We start from the raw sequence: 17,051 nt of genomic DNA on the forward strand, positions 1-17,051 counted from the left end.
TAGATGGGCCTTAAATACCAAACCATGAAACAGCAGTTGCATCTATCATACTTATAACGGGCCGCAAAAAATAATGAATCTATGAAGTGAGTCGAGTTTAACCCTTCCCAGAACACCGAACAGGCGGCCAATAAAGGAAAACGACTTTACCGTTAGACGTCCTTTCACAGTTTACTTTTGTTCGGTATGGCCTTACAAAATCCACTATTATTAGCCCAGATGCCGTTTATTGAGATTCTGGAAAAATTAGAATAGTTAGTCAACATCTAAATGCAGCTTTCATAGGGGTGAAACTAACCAGCTCGGGCGAAATATTTTCAAGAAAAGTTGCCGCACACTGTCCCAGATTCCTCACAGAACCTGCAGACAGTGTACGTAGATACGTCTAGCTTCCCCAGGTGATAATTTAGCCTACAGTGACCAGTGAATTTTCCTCCTATGATCCTGAGACTCTTCTTTCCAGCATGAGTATCCTGGACTTTTCTATTCCTGGTATATTCGTACTAGTTCCCTCAGCGGCCCTCACTCTTTCTACTGTGAGAGATCCACCAATATGCCAGATAATCAATTGCTAGCTTAAGCCGTAGGTAGGTTTTCCAGTTTGCCCTGTTACTCCAACGTGTTCCAAACTTCTTATCAAAATAAAACCTCGTTGTCATGCTATCCCTTGATATCAGTAATTCGGGATACAGCTTGCCTCGCCCCATACGTTAACAATGGCCTTACTCCTGCAGTGTATGTACATATATACAGCGCAGTATGCTGCGGATCATGCTATGGACTTGCAAGCCATCAACGCCCTTGTAGCTTTCCGCCATATGTTTACAACATGTGTCTTCTAGAGTAGTTTTAGGTCTAGTGTGATTCCTAAATATTTCATGTCTGTTTCTCGTTCAATCTCCAAGCTCCAATGACCAAGTTTGCGCGTGAATGGTAATATGGTCTTGGCTGGAATGATACACAGCCCCGCCTTCGCGCATCAGGTCTACCAATTCTAGTCCACTTTTGATTGGTCATCTTCATATATGTTCCTACAAATTTCAACCTATATTTCAGAGATTGTTAGCTTTCTTAGAAGTATTTAACTACTACACTCCATTAGCGGTGATAGTACCCCAACCTATAGACAACCTTCAGTAGAGTTCATGACAATGGAGTTTAGCACCTATCGGTACTTTTACTTACCTACTCTTCAAATCCTCCACATCCAGAAGGCCAAGGGGTTTCCAAATCCCTTACGGATCGGAGCATTCGATTCTCTTTACATGCGATGTTGTCGAACGCTCTTTCGATCTACAAAAATGCTTATCAGAGAGTTCTCTAAAGTTATTTCTATTACCGCTTGTTTGATGCTGGTCACGAATGTTGGCGTGTTCCCTACATTTTATTGTATGATTCTAGCTTATGGCTAAAGATAAATTCTAGAAGGGTACCCGCCTCTTCGGTTGATCTCACTGTTTCCCCAGATCTCATGATACGCAAGCCCTAGAGAAATGGTGGCGTCTTCCTCTCTCAGAACTTTACCAATTTAACGACTACTTCCCATATGCGTCTCCCGGAAAATAGCCCGATGCCAAACCTGCCTCCCGAGTTCTCCCCCAAGCTTCCAATAAAACTTAAGACTAGGTCGCCAGTCAGGAACTCTAAAAGACATATACATTTTAAATTTCGTATAAGAATGATGTTCTTAATTTTCCGTATGCTTCCCCTTGCAAGTCACGAATCTACTACCGTCTCTTGAACCGGCATTATTTCAATGTTATCAAAGCATAACCCATGCAACAATTACCCTTGAAATTATTGCAAATGCAGCTTTTGGCTGGTTTAGGTCTACTTGAGCTATCTCATCCTCTTCCGTTGAAGTTCCAGGTTTACTTCCTTGCTCATTCTTAACTTTTTACCGCGAAGGTCGCCAGCATTCTTTCGAAGGCTTTAGTAGGCTTCCCTCCTCTTCCGAAGTACCTTTCCTTGGTTTCACCCTATGCACCCGCACAGGCATGCTGCCAAATATGTCATTGATAAGAAAGTTATAGCGTTTAATTGCCTTCAGAGATCAGTCATCTACCCGGAGCGTGAGAATTTTGATATTTTCCCTCCTCCCCCCCTGCTTCTCTCAATAATTGCGTGTAGGAATCTTTGTTATGAGTGATTAAGGAGTTACATCTGTTTGGAGCTCCCCAAAAAGTGGAGACTTTAGAGTGAGCACATTTTTGAATTATAGTTCAGTAATATACCAATGGATTAAGCAGCCCGTCAGAAGCAAGAAAAAAATGAATTATTGACAATTTTTGCAAAATGGAGGCTGTAGGACCTTATAAATAAAACAAGTTGTTTTGAGAGTCCTTCGCGGCGAGCAGTAAAACGCCCTTGAATCACTATCTAAAAGCATAACCAATTTTTTGACTGAACTACATAAGTGTCGCTAGTGGACACGATTGTAATTTTAGAATTCTTTTTCGAGATTTAGAAAAAAAATCTCTTTTGGGACAAAAAAATTGACTTAAAAAAATAAAAAGAAAAATCTTTTCATCAATTGCTAAAATCGCGTGTACTTTACTAAATAATCAAATAGAGCAAATACAATTAACTTTTCAAATCGATCCGATAAAAACTCTTCAAGTTCTACTGCTCGCCAATTTGGGAAAACATCGGGTGGAAGTTTGAAAACGCTATAACTTTTCAAAGCCTTACTATATTTTTTTTAACTTCACTAAACTATCCCAGCATCATACGATTGCCCTTCCACAATCATATTTTGCTTTTACATCCCTTTTTTGGGTGCTGTAATGCTGCGCTCATTATCTTTGCCATATTGAAAAGAAAGTATTTTGTGGCTTAAATATGGCTTTTTTCTCAAGAGTTACTCCAGAGAAACTAATTTTAAAAATATCTTATATTTGTTTTTATACAAGATCGCTATTCATTATGAATCTAGGAATATTTTAGCATATTTTAAGCCAATAAAAATGAAGAAAAAAAATTCAAAAGATATACCCCCTTATGAAGCGCAGAAGCTACTTCGTCTCAATCGCTGCGTTTTGAGAAAGTATATTGGCATCATATGTATCCCTGGTATATCATCCCCGACAGTTCTGCTCCCATCCAGACCGGCAATTCTGGAACTATGGTCTTTAGTCAATCCACCGAGCACTCTAACAGTATAAGACCAGTTCGATAATTTTCACAGTGTAGCCAGTCGAATTCTCTCCCCTGTCCTCCGTCTTGAGTTTGAAATGAGGTTTATTGGGCTGATTCCCGCTGCTCCTTTCTTTCGATAGCTAAAACGGAAGCATTAGTAGAAAAAAGCCGCAGTTCTCCGCAAACTCCACCCAAAACCGTATCACTCATCGTGGATTTCATAGTTTTCGTATATCAATCAAATTTTGTTTCAATCGATATAGCCATTTCCGAGAAAATTGCGTGTGACAAACTGACAAACACGCAGTAAACTTTATTGTTCTACACAAAATTTAAAAAAGTCTCTACCACGTACTCAATCCGACTCATGCCATCCAGACCTAGATCAATGTAATCAACAAACGGAAGTTACGTCGACAAAACAATGCGTTATTACTGCCTCAGATCATATGGGTCACTTCTTCCTTTGTGAATTCACTATTGCTTAGTATTTGAATCTCTCGCTTCCAGCCGAACAGAAAATCGCAGAAACAGTCTCTCTTCTTCGTCTTTAGCCTTTGTCCTTTAGTAGCAGGATCCAGAATGAATTGGGTGAATTCTATTGACCTCAAAACTGTCTACGAATCCATTATTCCCAACATACCAGGCAGTCACTTTTCAACGAATCATAAATCAGGCATCGGGCCGTGGAAAATATTAATTGTAGCTTACGCTGTCAATCTTTCTGAGGCCTAAAATATCTAAATGATTCTCAGCTATTTTCTTCCATTTCTTGTCTCTCCTCTCACATACATCGTGTATATTTTGATAGCTTCAATAAGGTCAGTCGCATTTTCTTACTCGGTGATGGGACCGGTGAAGTTCCACCATGTGGATGGCAAATCCCTATAACAAACAAAAGCGAAATCATCATTTCATCATCAACGGCGCAACAACCGGTATCCGGTCTAGGCTTGCCTTAATAAGGAACTCCAGACATCCCAGTTTTTCGCCGAGGTCCACCAATTCGATATCGCTAAAAGCTGTCTGGCGTCCTGACCTACGCCATCGCTCCATCTCAGGCAGGGTATGCCTCTTTTTCTACCACAGATATTTCCCTTTTTCTTTTTCTACCATAGATATTGCCCTTATAGACTTTTCGGGCTGGATCATCCTTATCCATACGGATTAAGTGACCTGCCCGCCATAACCTATTGAGCCTGATTTTATCCACAACCTGACGGTCATGGTATTGCTCATAGATTTCGTCGTTATGTAGGCTTGTAGGAAATCATCATTTATCCAAAGAAAGTCAGTAAAGTATTCGAAATCAACTGCTGTGTCCATTAGCGCTACGACACCGCCTTTTGTTGTTTTTTTGCCTCTTCCTGATGTGCCCCTCTCCTCCTAGGCTTCTGCCTCTATAAATGGAATACCTGCTGCAAGAACGTGGGGTAGATTCAGTCTGGAGCAGGTGATTTATACGATTCAAATGAGTTTATCTCCACTTTCCCTATTATGTGAAACTATTTGATCCAACTAGATCTCACTACATATTTTTGCTTTGAAACAATTTCTACGATTTCCTTTCCAATTTCCGTATGCCCTGTCGGCCCTCTTCAGTATCCCAATGGAATTAACTGGATCTTTAACCAAAGTCTTTGGAGTCGCATTCCTTCTGAAAGTGTTTCGATTTCCTTACAAAAAGCCAATAATCTCTTTATTATACTGGGTAAATATTGTCATGTTATCTCATCTGCAGCGACCTCGATGTCATATGTCGTTTTCAAGACGCTCCTCCTCCTCCTCCTTTTCAGGACTTCTTGCAGAATGGTAGAATCAGATGGGTAACATTGGTTTTAGTAGACATGATACCAATCGACTTAATTGCATAGCAAATTCATCTGTTGTACTGGAGAAAGGTCTGAACCTTAGATACGATAGCGCTTCATTGGAATCAAAATACGTACTGTTTAGTTGCCTCAAATTCACGCTAAAGGCGAATGAACATCTGAAGAGTGTAGTTGGGAAGAAGCTCCAGTTAGAGGAAAACTAACTTGTAGTTGTCTTTGCACAGTTTTTAGCTTAGGTAAAGCTATCGAAGCATGCAACAGCACGGGAATCTAAGAGTACGAATCATGAGGATTTTAAGGCACGCCCACTTCAAGAAATAATAAGTGAATGGCAACCCCCTAGGAAAAGGTTGCAGAAAGAGGGTAAGCCTACTTTGCTTAAGTTGTGAATATAATCACCATTCTCACATTTGATCGGGACACTTTAACCTTAGGTAATATCGAACGAAACGATACTTCACAGATTGCACGCAGTCTGTAGTGGATAGATGATACGCTCCAGAGGGATAACAATTCTATTTCAGGATAACAACAAGTAGCTCTCCCCCTCCTCCTCGCTTCCTCTCCAGAACAATAAAACAATGAAACGAAAACGTGTCCCTGTCCGAGGACGTGTCTCTCACAAAAGAGGAAGTAGGTTAGTCCTCGAGCTAAGGAAAAATACTTAAGCAATTGTTAAAACCTAACTAAGCATCAAATGAATTCTACCATACATACTTCAGGTAACAGCAAATTAAATTCTTTTTGACTAAAGCATTCCACCAATCACATTTTGGGACTCACGATGACTTTCAGTGCATGTTCCTCCTTTCCGCTGAAAATTTCAGGCATCACATGCTACTGATGTTCTAATCTTATAATTCTGTCCTTTCATTTGGTCTATTTCCCAAAATTGTTACGTCTATAAACTCTTCAGTTGCCCACTTAATTTGTGTTGCGGTGTATGAAATATTTCTTCTCACAGTTTGGTAAATAACGACGGTTTTTCAGAACCAATCTTGTAATATCCCAGCCAAGATTTCTTCGAACCTACTGCCTGAACAGAGGAATCACAAACCCCTGTTGACTCAGGTCACTAGATTAGAAATACCAATTTCGGTCAACCTATTGAGTCGAATGTACATTTTACATCCAACATCAGTACCACCCGTCTAACGCCATATCCCAGATGCTTTTATGAATCTCAGGATTTCCGTTCCGCGGATGTTATAGCCAGTGCTAATGTTACTATCAATATCTGGTTAGGGTCCCATCAAGGGAGAAATTGAACCCTGTATTGTTAAGGCATCCGATATTTAATTTCCCTCTACATTACAGTAAAAAGGTACCCATAGTAGCTTCACCGTATTCAATCTAAAAAGAAACTTCAAAAAGTTTCCATATTACCAATCGATTTTTGAGATTATCAAAAGGTTGCTCAACGCTCCCAGTGAAGGTTATCTATCACAACTGTCCTTCAGTCACTCGTCAATCCACAAGGTTGCTGTCGTTAGGATCGCATACACTTCAACCTGAAAACTTACTTCTCGTTTTTATCTGAAAGATTGTCGATCAATATAATCAATCCACTTAGTTAAAGTTTCAACGACACCGTGTTCTTTCGCAGCATCACAAGGTTTTTGGAAAAGTCGACCAAACCAAGGAATGAAAAGCAAACTCACTGAACTTTCCACGCTGGTAAACGTACTGATTTTCATTAAGTGGTTACGATCTTAGCGTCTTCTTGCAAATGTGATGATCAAAAAGTCCCTCCAGACATTTCAGCGAGAATGATACTAAACTGATCTGTCAGAAGTCCTTCGAATTCGAAAAATCGTCTTTCTCAGGTTTAGGTGGGAAGATTACCTTAGCCTGCTGCCAAGAGGTTGGCACGTAAGCTAGAGCAAGACATGCTAGAAAAATATTTTTTAGAAGTCACTGTAGGTACTCTATACCTTATTTTAGCATTGCTGGATAGATGCCATCCATGCAATGCGCTTTGAAATATTCAAGGGACAGTACAGCCACTCGCTTTTTCATTGGCAGTCTTCCAATTCCCTTTGCAAAGGGTTTGCAGAAATCGCCAACTCTTCCCCTCCTATTTCTCTCACCTATTTTCCCGAAAGGTGTACATACTTCCAAGTAAGTCTGTACAGACTCTCGAGTTCGTGGAAGTTCCATTCAGTTTTCTAAGAGAGAGTTCAACTTGGCCCACTACCCCTTTTTATGGACTCTATGTATAGAGCCTTGAAGTTTCTCTTCCGCCTTCTAATTTCACAGTAGGATCTAAGGGAGTCTCGCTTCGAACGTTTTACGAGCCTCTTATATTATCGCTGTGAGGTCCTGAAATTTAACGAGTCTTCAAACGTAGAATCGCATCTTACTGAATGGGGTACTTTTAAGGACCTGAAAAGCCTTTCTTAGTCTAGCAATATTAACTACATATGGCGAACAGTCACCTTTTTTGCTATATGAAATTCCTTGCTTTGGAAGTACTACATCAGAGGTTTTCCAACAAACAAATTTGACTCACTCCTCGATTAAATCTATTTTTTGCATTCCACTCGAATTATTGCGACAACGGACTCTATTTAAAGAAACGAACACTACATTTTATTGCCATGACAGGCACTTACGATAACATTATTCGTTTTTTCATTAAACCCATTCTTGCACTTACTCCGCTCCTATTCTTTGATAAGGATTGTTTATCATCTGTACCAAAGAACTCAAGAGATCCAGCAAGAAATATTTGTGACATGTACCAAGTAAGCTCATTTATGGTCCATGATGGACCATCAATAGCTTGCTTACAAGCCATGGAAAGTAATTCTTTTGAGAGAGTTATTAAATTTTATCGCTATCAGCTAGTCCAAGTGGCGCACAGCGTGCTACCCAGGAAAAGATAAGACTCTTGTGGGACATTCTGCGCTTGTAGGAATCAGCAGCATTGAAAACAATAATGAATATAGCCCTTCGCTTTGACACGAGCTGCTCAGAGTTTTGATAGCGATAGTGCCGAAAAGAATAGCCACTGAACACTCAATGTGCGGCTTCCCCATTGCTAATATTTAATCTTTATAAATGACGAAATGTTTGTAAATATAATTGAGTTGTGATAACTGGTATTGTTCCACCGATAAGAATTATACTTGGTAGTTTGGTCCCATGGAGGCTGTTGATTTTGTGAATTCAGATTTGTTCTTATCAATGGAAGTTTTTGCCCATCAGCTATGTATGTACTCGTATGAGAAAATTCAAATTCCTTACAGTTGATTGTTGATAATTTGAGATAATTTTTTGGAATTTTATCTGAAGAAGGTGACGGTCGCAGCCAGGATAGGAGTTGACTGTCCATGCTTAATCTGCCACATAGGTAACCCCCTTGAATCGTAACTGCTCCTCATTTCGAAGGGCAACTATTCAGATTATTCTTATCATGTTTAAAGATTCCCATAAATTACTGTAAAGGCTACTACTAGACGGGCTGGCAGACTATTTTATCTTATCTTAAAAGCAATAAAGGCGTTCGAGCAAAACCTAGAACAACTTTTCATGGTTGCCTCAACTTATCGACTCAGCATAGACGATAACGATGCCGATAGTATTTGATTCTGATAATATATTGCATATATGAAAAATGTTGGGATTTGAATCGAGCTCCACTCAAACATTGGACAAGGCCGGACCGCTGATTAGGCCACACCGACTTTCTAGCGAAACATCTAAATTCTCTATTCGAATATTCTTTCCTTCGTTCTAAACTCCTCAGTTCCTCTGCCAGTTTAGTGGGTCTTATGGAAGTGGTTCTGTTCATGTAAAAGCATTTGTTCCAATGGAAATAAAAGCGAAAAAGTCTGAGAAAAAGGCAAATAATAGTCAGGGATTGTAGCAATGTGTTTCCGTTCCTTATCAGTAAATTAACTCGGGTCTTTCTTGTTGCTGTCGTTGTCGTCGCCATTGTCGTCATGTTTTAGTGTTTACTATGTGAATTTATTTGTTCTCTTTTTTTCCTTCAGGGACAATCAGATAATGTACATAATGTCGTAGTTTCAGTATATAGACTCGGTTGCTCGTTGAAAATATTCTAAATTCTTTGCGATATGCAACAGCGCGTGGGTTGAAAGTACAAGCAGTTAAATGAGTTCAAGTCTATTTCAAATAAATCCTAAGACGTTTTCAACAGATTTTCGTAAAGGACCTATTGAGTTTTTCCCCATCTACAGTCACATTAATCTTTGAAAACAGGACCCACATTCTACTGCACTTTCGCTTGAAAGCATGTGTATTTTTTTTTCTGTTGATAAAATTTATATCTTTTTAACTACCATTTCGAATTTGTCCCAACCCCCAGCCTCTTACAATTGTAATTTATGAGTCAATGCCTGATTTTTAACTAATCACTCTCCCAGTAAGCAGGGGAAAAGCTGATCTAGAACCGGAAAACTAACTCCCAATACGACATTAAGATGGCTTGCGATATCGATATCGTATCGCCACCCCCCACTTCTCCACTCATATCCCACTTCTCCGCCCATATCCCCAAGGGGCCACCGTGAAATATTACTTCGCGAGGAGGGCTCTGGTTTACACAATCGCAACTAAGTCACGCGTCCGTCGCACTTTCTGGATTCGTTTCAGTTCCTGTAGCTTTTCTTGTCTCGCAGTTACTGTTAAGTTTATCGCACTCCAAATTGCTGCGGAACTCAGCATCTCCTCCATGAAATTATAGGGTCCGATAACTATGTTGAGAGCGTCGTTTAACCTCCCTCTTTCATTCGCGAATCTCGGACAGTGGAACATAACATGCTCCGGGTTCTCGGATGTAGCGCCGGGTTCGGGGCAGTCTAGGGACTCATCCAATCCGAAACGATGCAAGTACTTCCTATATCTACCGTGCCCCGTAAGGAACTGCGTTAGGTAGTAATTCAATTCTCCATGTTTCCGCCCGACCCATGTCTCAATACACGGCATCAGTGTATGGGCCCAGCGGCCTTTTTCGGAATTATCCCACCGTTGCTGCCATCTTCTGTACAGCTCCTTCCTAGTGGCCTTTCGGAAGCCCGCAGTCACTTCGGATTCGCCTTCTTTCTCCGATAGAGACAGTGTGCCTCATTCGCTAGAAGTTCCGAGGGAATCATTCCAGCGATGACACACACTGCCTCACCAGATACCGTCCTATATACACTACATACCCTTAGTAAGATTGGCCGGTATGCCGAATTCACTCTTCCCTGGTTCACTGTGTTATCCAGTACGCACGCCCATACAGGAGCCACCTATAGCAGGATGGACTTCACCACCCCTGCGATAAGCAGCCGGCGACTAGATTTTGGTCCTTCAATATTAGGCATCATCCTTGTTTGAGATGAGCAAGCCTTTGCTGCCTCTTGAAGCTCAACTTGGCATCGATCCTTACCTCCACGTATCTAATGATCGATTTTGAAATGGCCTCGTGATTACCAACCCGGATTTTGACGTCTTATCTTCTGCCAGGTCCAGTTTCAATATTTGGAGCCATGCTTTGATGGCATGAATGGTTTCGCTTGCATACAGTTCTACGTTTTGGTGGTGTTTCGCCAATACTACCACTGCCAGGTCCTCTGCAAAACCAATTAATGTTGCCTACTTGCACGCGAAGGCCGAGCTCTCCGTCGTACATTATGCTTCACAGCAGGACCCCAGTAGGGAGCCTTAGAGAATACCTGCTGTCACAATATATTCCTTCGACCCGTCGTCCGTCTCGTCCCACAGAAGTCTCACCGAAAGGTAACTCTAGAATATCCGAACTAAGTAACCAGAAATACCCAGTTTAGCCAGGGTGCCCTTAATCCAACCCCAGTTGGCCGAGTTGAAGGCATTTCTGACATCCAGCGTCACCATCGCGCATCACTTACCAGCGGCCAATGCCCCTCGGGCCAGGTCTACAACAGTTGCAATGCAATGCAGGGCATCGTGTGCAATGGGGCGGGTCGGAATAGTAAGAAACGAGGACAAAGCCTTCACCCCAGTTCCCTACGGCCTGACCTACGCTTAGCTGATCCCGGAATTCAAGCACTAGGGGCAGCACCGTCTACTAATACCGGTTCAATGCACACTACCCGACCAGTGTGTTCCAACATGTATCACTGGTATCTTTTGGATTATGTACTCCAGAACAATGTTATATAATGTTCAGGCCAGTCCGTCGCCTTGCTTTAATGCGGCGGGTGTTGCAAAACATCTTGTTAGCTGGTTCTCTATCTTTACTTGAGCGCTAGATTGATTCATTATGGTTCCTATGAGTCTGTTTCCTGGAACTTCAAATTCAGACACTAGTTTGTGCTTTACATTTTGTCTTGTCTTGCGTGTGGCGTAGTCTATAATGTTGCTATGGCCGTAAGATTTCATACTGTACAATACAGCATATTTACATGTATTATTGTATCGGAGGAGGTGTAGGAGTACATTAAGGACATGCCAGAAATGGCCAAAAGGCCGGCCAAACCAACGGTGGCTTGGTACGCCGAATGTTGATTCGAAAGTCTCGCGACTGCATCCAGGTCATGCAAATTACAGAATAAAATGACACAACCGATCACGACGAGCCGATCCCGCATTTGAGCGGGAGAAGAGTTGAAGAAAAAAGAAGAAGGGCATATGCCAGGCAGAACTGCAAAGCCCCATTAGCATTGTTTATTTTTATTATATTCTTTGCTATGCGCCAACCACCACATAATAGAACCGTATGTTAAGATAGAACGAACCACGTTAGGTACATCTAGAGAACCATCCTCAGTCAAAAATCCATAGGCATTCTGAACTCTCATTTGTATATTTAGTCTTCAATTTAACTTAGAACCTAAGATGACACCCAGAAATTTTACATTGGAAGAAAATGGCAATATTTGTCCGTTTACCCATCGGAGGTGGAAATTTCTTACCCTTGTCTTGGAGGTATATGGTATCAGCATTTATGCTAAGCCCGCATCTTATAACCCACGGGCACACTTTTCCCAACGCGTTACTCCTGTCGAGTATCCATAGAATTTATTCATCAATATCAACCAGAGTACCGAGGAGGTGGCGCCAGAGCTCTGGTCAAGTGGCCACCTCCCGGATTAGATTGATCTATCCTGTATCTCCCAGATTAGATTAGTCTATCCTGTTTCTTGGCAATACATAAGAGACCCTTCCAATCCTATTCTTTTTATAGCCTCCCTGATGGCTTTCATACTAACGTTGTTGGATGCCCCCACCATACGCAGGAAGGCAGCTAAGGCTAGTTGCTTTAAGTGTCACTACCGCTGAAGCGTGCTAATTACCTCGTGAAGGCGAGGGAGTAATGGAAAGAGAGAGAGAGTATTGTAAATTGTGTGAATGGGTCAAGCGCTTATGTAGGGGCGTTGTTATCGACAGGGATAGGGATTACTTTAAAGAAAACAACATCGATTTTCATTGATTCCGGGAATTTTTGGGTTAAGCATATCCTGAATGATGATGATCTCGAGCGACGCGTCCAAACGAATAATGATGGTCTCTTGCAGCACGATCTGCGACTAAATCAATCTGCGACTAAATCTAAACAAAGCAAAGCCTTCTGAACCTGATGAAGTACGCGATGAAGCTGCTTCATACATCAGGGCAATCTGGACAAAGCATCGCTGCACCAGTCTTTTCCTCTCACGGACCAATGAACGCTTCAAATCCAAAATCTATCTCAGTGTCGTTTGTTCTGTCGCCCTCTATAATTCCGAGTGGGGACAATGAATGTCACCAAGCCGTTGCACTGCACAACATGCATAAGTCGGTATGGCCAAACAATCACAAGAGAAGATTTGCGGTCTATATGGTTTTTTACTCATCGTGGAGAAGAGCGCTTTCGACGGTATGGTCAAAGCAAAGATTGATTTGCCAATCGACTCAGAGGCGGATCAAAATAGCAGCGTTGCCTTGACAAGTGTTTTGAAAGCCCCTCGACTCCACCTAGACTAAACTTACGACCGATAGAAATAATAATCTAGGCTAAAAAAGTAGAAGTGACAAATATTTTCGTTTTGGAATTGAACAAAATTATTTTTTTTGTCTAAACATATCGATATTCCGGAAATTAGATACAGTCTCAGAAGAATAAAAATACTGTAAAATTTACCGAAGAGGGGCACATCTGGCTTACAAAATATCAATCTGTGCAGATTAAAACAAGTCGGGGCACCGAGAGTTTGGGGCTTCGGGTATAAAGGTTTTGTGTTCATCTTCTGTAAGGAATTCTCTATGGACGGTTTTCCGTTCGCACATAGCTAAAAATGCAAAATATTCCTTCATTAACTGCTCAACTACAGATATACACACATATCAAAAGCAACAATATTATGCTAATCCTAAATAAGCAAACGTTACCCATCCGAATTGATCTAACGCATTTCCACTTTACTCTATGCACAATGCATTTGTATGTACTTGAAGTAAATACCGCTGGTTCTAACGTGCACATATGTCTATCCTATTGGACACTACCCGCAAATTTATTTAGCACATGCATATACATTCATATATCTACATTTATCAGTAATTCATACTGATGCATAAATAACTAAAAAAGCTAAAGAAGGGAATCTAAAATGTCCCTATGGACCCCGGCGTTTACATAAGCTCGCATATGATGATGACGAAAATGCAATGAATTTACGTGAAATGCGAAAATCTGACCTTCTATAATTTTGTTAATAGTAGTTGGATTTCCTTTATTCATTCATTTCACAAAGTTATGATTTATATTATACCAATAGGGGAGTTTTCGGGTAAATTTCTAAAATACAGTAATATGCTATTGTTAACTTTATTTGAGCAGATGTTGGAATGCACCATTCTGAATTTTTAAAATTTTTCGGCTAGATAGGTTCTGAGAACGAGACCTGTCTCACTTTTTGGGGCACACATTTAAAACCCTCACTCTCCTATTTTTCACCCAATGTCAGAAATAGAGAAGTACTAACCGAATCCTTTCATTTGATATCCCACATGAACATACTCGGTGAAAAAAATTTTACATTTTCCTTTTACATGTATGGAGAGCCCCCCTCAACCTCAACAGAAAATGGCGCCACTTGCTATATGCAAAGGGATTCACAGTCTACACCTTTTCACCAAATTTCGTGACAATAAGTAAAGCTTTTCCCGAATAAATCGGTCGTGCCAGACAGGCAGACATTGATGATTTTAATAAGATTTTTGATTGATTGATTTGATTTTAATAAGGTTTTGTTTTACTTAAAACCTTAAAAAAGATTATGTCTGCCCTTTATTTTACACAACACTGTTTCATGTCCCATATCAGATAAACAAGAAACTCAAAATACTATAAATCAATAAAATCAGGGAAATCCACCCATGAGAAGTGCAAAGTTCACAAAATACTCCTTTCTAAAATCTTGGAAAATTCTACCTAAACTTTCAACCCAACGTTTATAGCCTGTCATTAAGCGTTATAAAATCATGGCACATAATTATTATGAGCCATCTTCAGGTAATGTATCACTTTAATGACTTTGTTTTTCTCAACGATATCCACCAATCACATGACTCTGAAATGAAGCTTCATTATTACTATTCGCAGAGATTTCTTATATTTCCTTTTCTGGCTATTTTTTTTAAATCCATGTCATTGTGATCCAAAACAAAAAGAAAATCAACCAAAGCAATTATCCTTACCAGCGATTTTAACCAAGGGTTAAGTTACTAAAACTAGAATGCATGTAGATTTGGAGGAATCCAATTATTAGGGAAAAACTATCAATGCGGGAGGTTTTAAATTGCTTTTTTTAATATTATTTTGTTGACGACAAAACTTTATTAAAATCGGTTCACTGACAGTCTGTCTGGGAAGGGTTGCAAAATTTTTTCACCGAATATAGTCATGTGGGGTATCAAATGAAAGGTCGCAATTAATACTTTTCGAAGCAAGAAGCAGAAGCAGCAGAAGTGCGGGGGTTCGACAGAGAACAAATACTTTAAAGATCCATTTTCAGAAACTATCCAACCGCGCTCCCATTAAGCTATATCTCTTCCAACAAAATAATACATATCAATGGGGGCACCCTTTTCCCATTTCGGATCATTGTCTGTCTGTCTGTTCGTTGATCTGCCTGTCACACGCCGTTTTCTCAGTAACGACTGTAGGAATTTGCACGAAATTTGGTGAGAAGGTTAGAACTGTGAACTTAAATAAAGCTAATAATAGCATATCACTATATTTAGCTTCGCCAGTTTATTTACATAGCATGCTGGTCTGAAGCCCAGGCAAAGGAGGACGGTTTGAGGCAACATACTTTGTACTATCTTCAGTAAAGTAAGTTGCCATCTCAGAGGGTTTCCGTGATGCCATTAAAGAAGTCGAACGATTTGATGACAGACTGATGAAGCTCATCATTATATCAGCATCACTGCTGCCGAGAAAGATGCCTTCTGCCAGCTTCTCGATGCAAAGACCTGTAAAGTCCCTGATAATGACTATATCATCATTGCGGCCGTCCGTAATGGTCATGTGGGTGAAAAGGCAGACAACAACAGCTAACATGGGGAAAGGGTTTGAAGCATGCAATGAGATTGCTCGTCCATTTCATTGCATGCTTCAAACCCTTTGTCGATTTTGCGGACACCCATGACCTTGTACTTGTGAATATATAGTTCATAGACCTATTGTCTCACCTTCTTGCATTTTATAGTGGCAACAGCAAAAACGGAAATAGATTATCTTTTCAAGAGAAGAGAAAAAACCTACCCCTAAGTAGTGAACAGGACACACTAAGAAAGTTGTCAGTTATGGTGGGATTTCTACCAAACTTTCCAGTATTGTGTTCTTTGCTACAATTTATATATATTGTTGCAAAATGTGCTTTTAGGATGAGCTTATGAATAGTTTGTGTGTCTGGATAGCTGAGGAGTTAGAGCAAGAGACTGTCGTATGGAAGGTTGCGGTTTAAATCTCACTGGTGGCAGAGAGATTTGTATCCTGATTTGACGTCGAATACCAGTCGATTCAGCTGTGAATGAGTACCTGAGTCGAATCAGGGTAATAATCTCGAGCGAGCGCAATGCTCAATTGCCTCCTACTACTATAATCCTGTAGTGTACCGTTACGGTCTTGAGTGAAGTGCTCTAACACACTCCAAGGCCCTGAAGTCCAATATGGATGGTTGCGCCAATGATTATTATTATTATGAAGAGTTTGTCATTAATTTACAATAGATAATAACATACATTTGAAAATTTGCTTACTCATAGAGGATACCGCCCAGTACCTCTACACGTAGCACGTATTTTTCAGCTGTCCGCGCTAACTTCCTTCTTTTGGCGGTTCGTTCCATGGGACAGAAGTGAAATCGGGGGGATGGTTTTTTGTTTAAAGGGATGGTTTTTTGTTTAAAGGGATGATTTTTTGTGTAAGGCGGCCTTCCTTGACCTGTGCGCCGGTTTCTAACTCTGAATTTTTACTGCAAAATTCCGATCCAGCTTAAGGAGCACCACCATTGCCTAGTGTGTGTGCCTTTCGATGGCCTCGTGAAGGAAAAGGAGGTAAACAAAGTTGGACTAACCATAAACACCAAAAGAGACAGGGTTCTTGGCCTAACGGGTCATCACATTTTTGCGGGTTATACCATCGCGAGATGGTCCACGAGTGGATCGCCCTAGAATTACGGGGCGTAGGACAGTGAAGAAATGCAAGCTTCTCTGAACGTCTAGATATGGTTTACGCGCCGCATATAGGGGGCTATATGGTTGCCATACATGTTAGTCCAAACCATTGTCAAATTAATAAAAGTATACGTTGACTTAATTTTCGCCATAAGTGTCCTGTATCCTATTTTGCAAGATTTTGTGTAAAAGATCTCTAGTCTATTTAAATCGGTTTACTGTACTGGCATCTGGGTGGGGGTCGGGTAAGGCTGATAACCCTACACGGAAAATCGACAGTACTAAACCACAGCAGGAGCCTGGGACAAGATGTCCTTTACAACGACGAAACCAACAACGACAACGGAGTAACCATTTGCCCATTTTCTCGTGGAATATGCACTCCCTGTATAAAGATGGAGCTGCCAAGCAGCTAGCTTATACCCTGCT

The 17,051-nt window shown here is 40.7% G+C and overlaps 1 protein-coding gene across 1 annotated transcript in view; it reads left to right on the forward strand.

Annotated features, from left to right (window-relative positions):
- Positions 1-17,051, forward strand: part of LOC119659851 (thialysine N-epsilon-acetyltransferase) — a 147,018-nt gene that overhangs the window by 117,877 nt on the left and 12,090 nt on the right. The gene's annotated exons all lie outside the window — the stretch shown is intronic.

Source organism: Hermetia illucens, chromosome 6 (genome assembly GCF_905115235.1).
Source record: "Hermetia illucens chromosome 6, iHerIll2.2.curated.20191125, whole genome shotgun sequence".
In the NCBI taxonomy this organism is placed as follows: domain Eukaryota; kingdom Metazoa; phylum Arthropoda; class Insecta; order Diptera; family Stratiomyidae; genus Hermetia; species Hermetia illucens.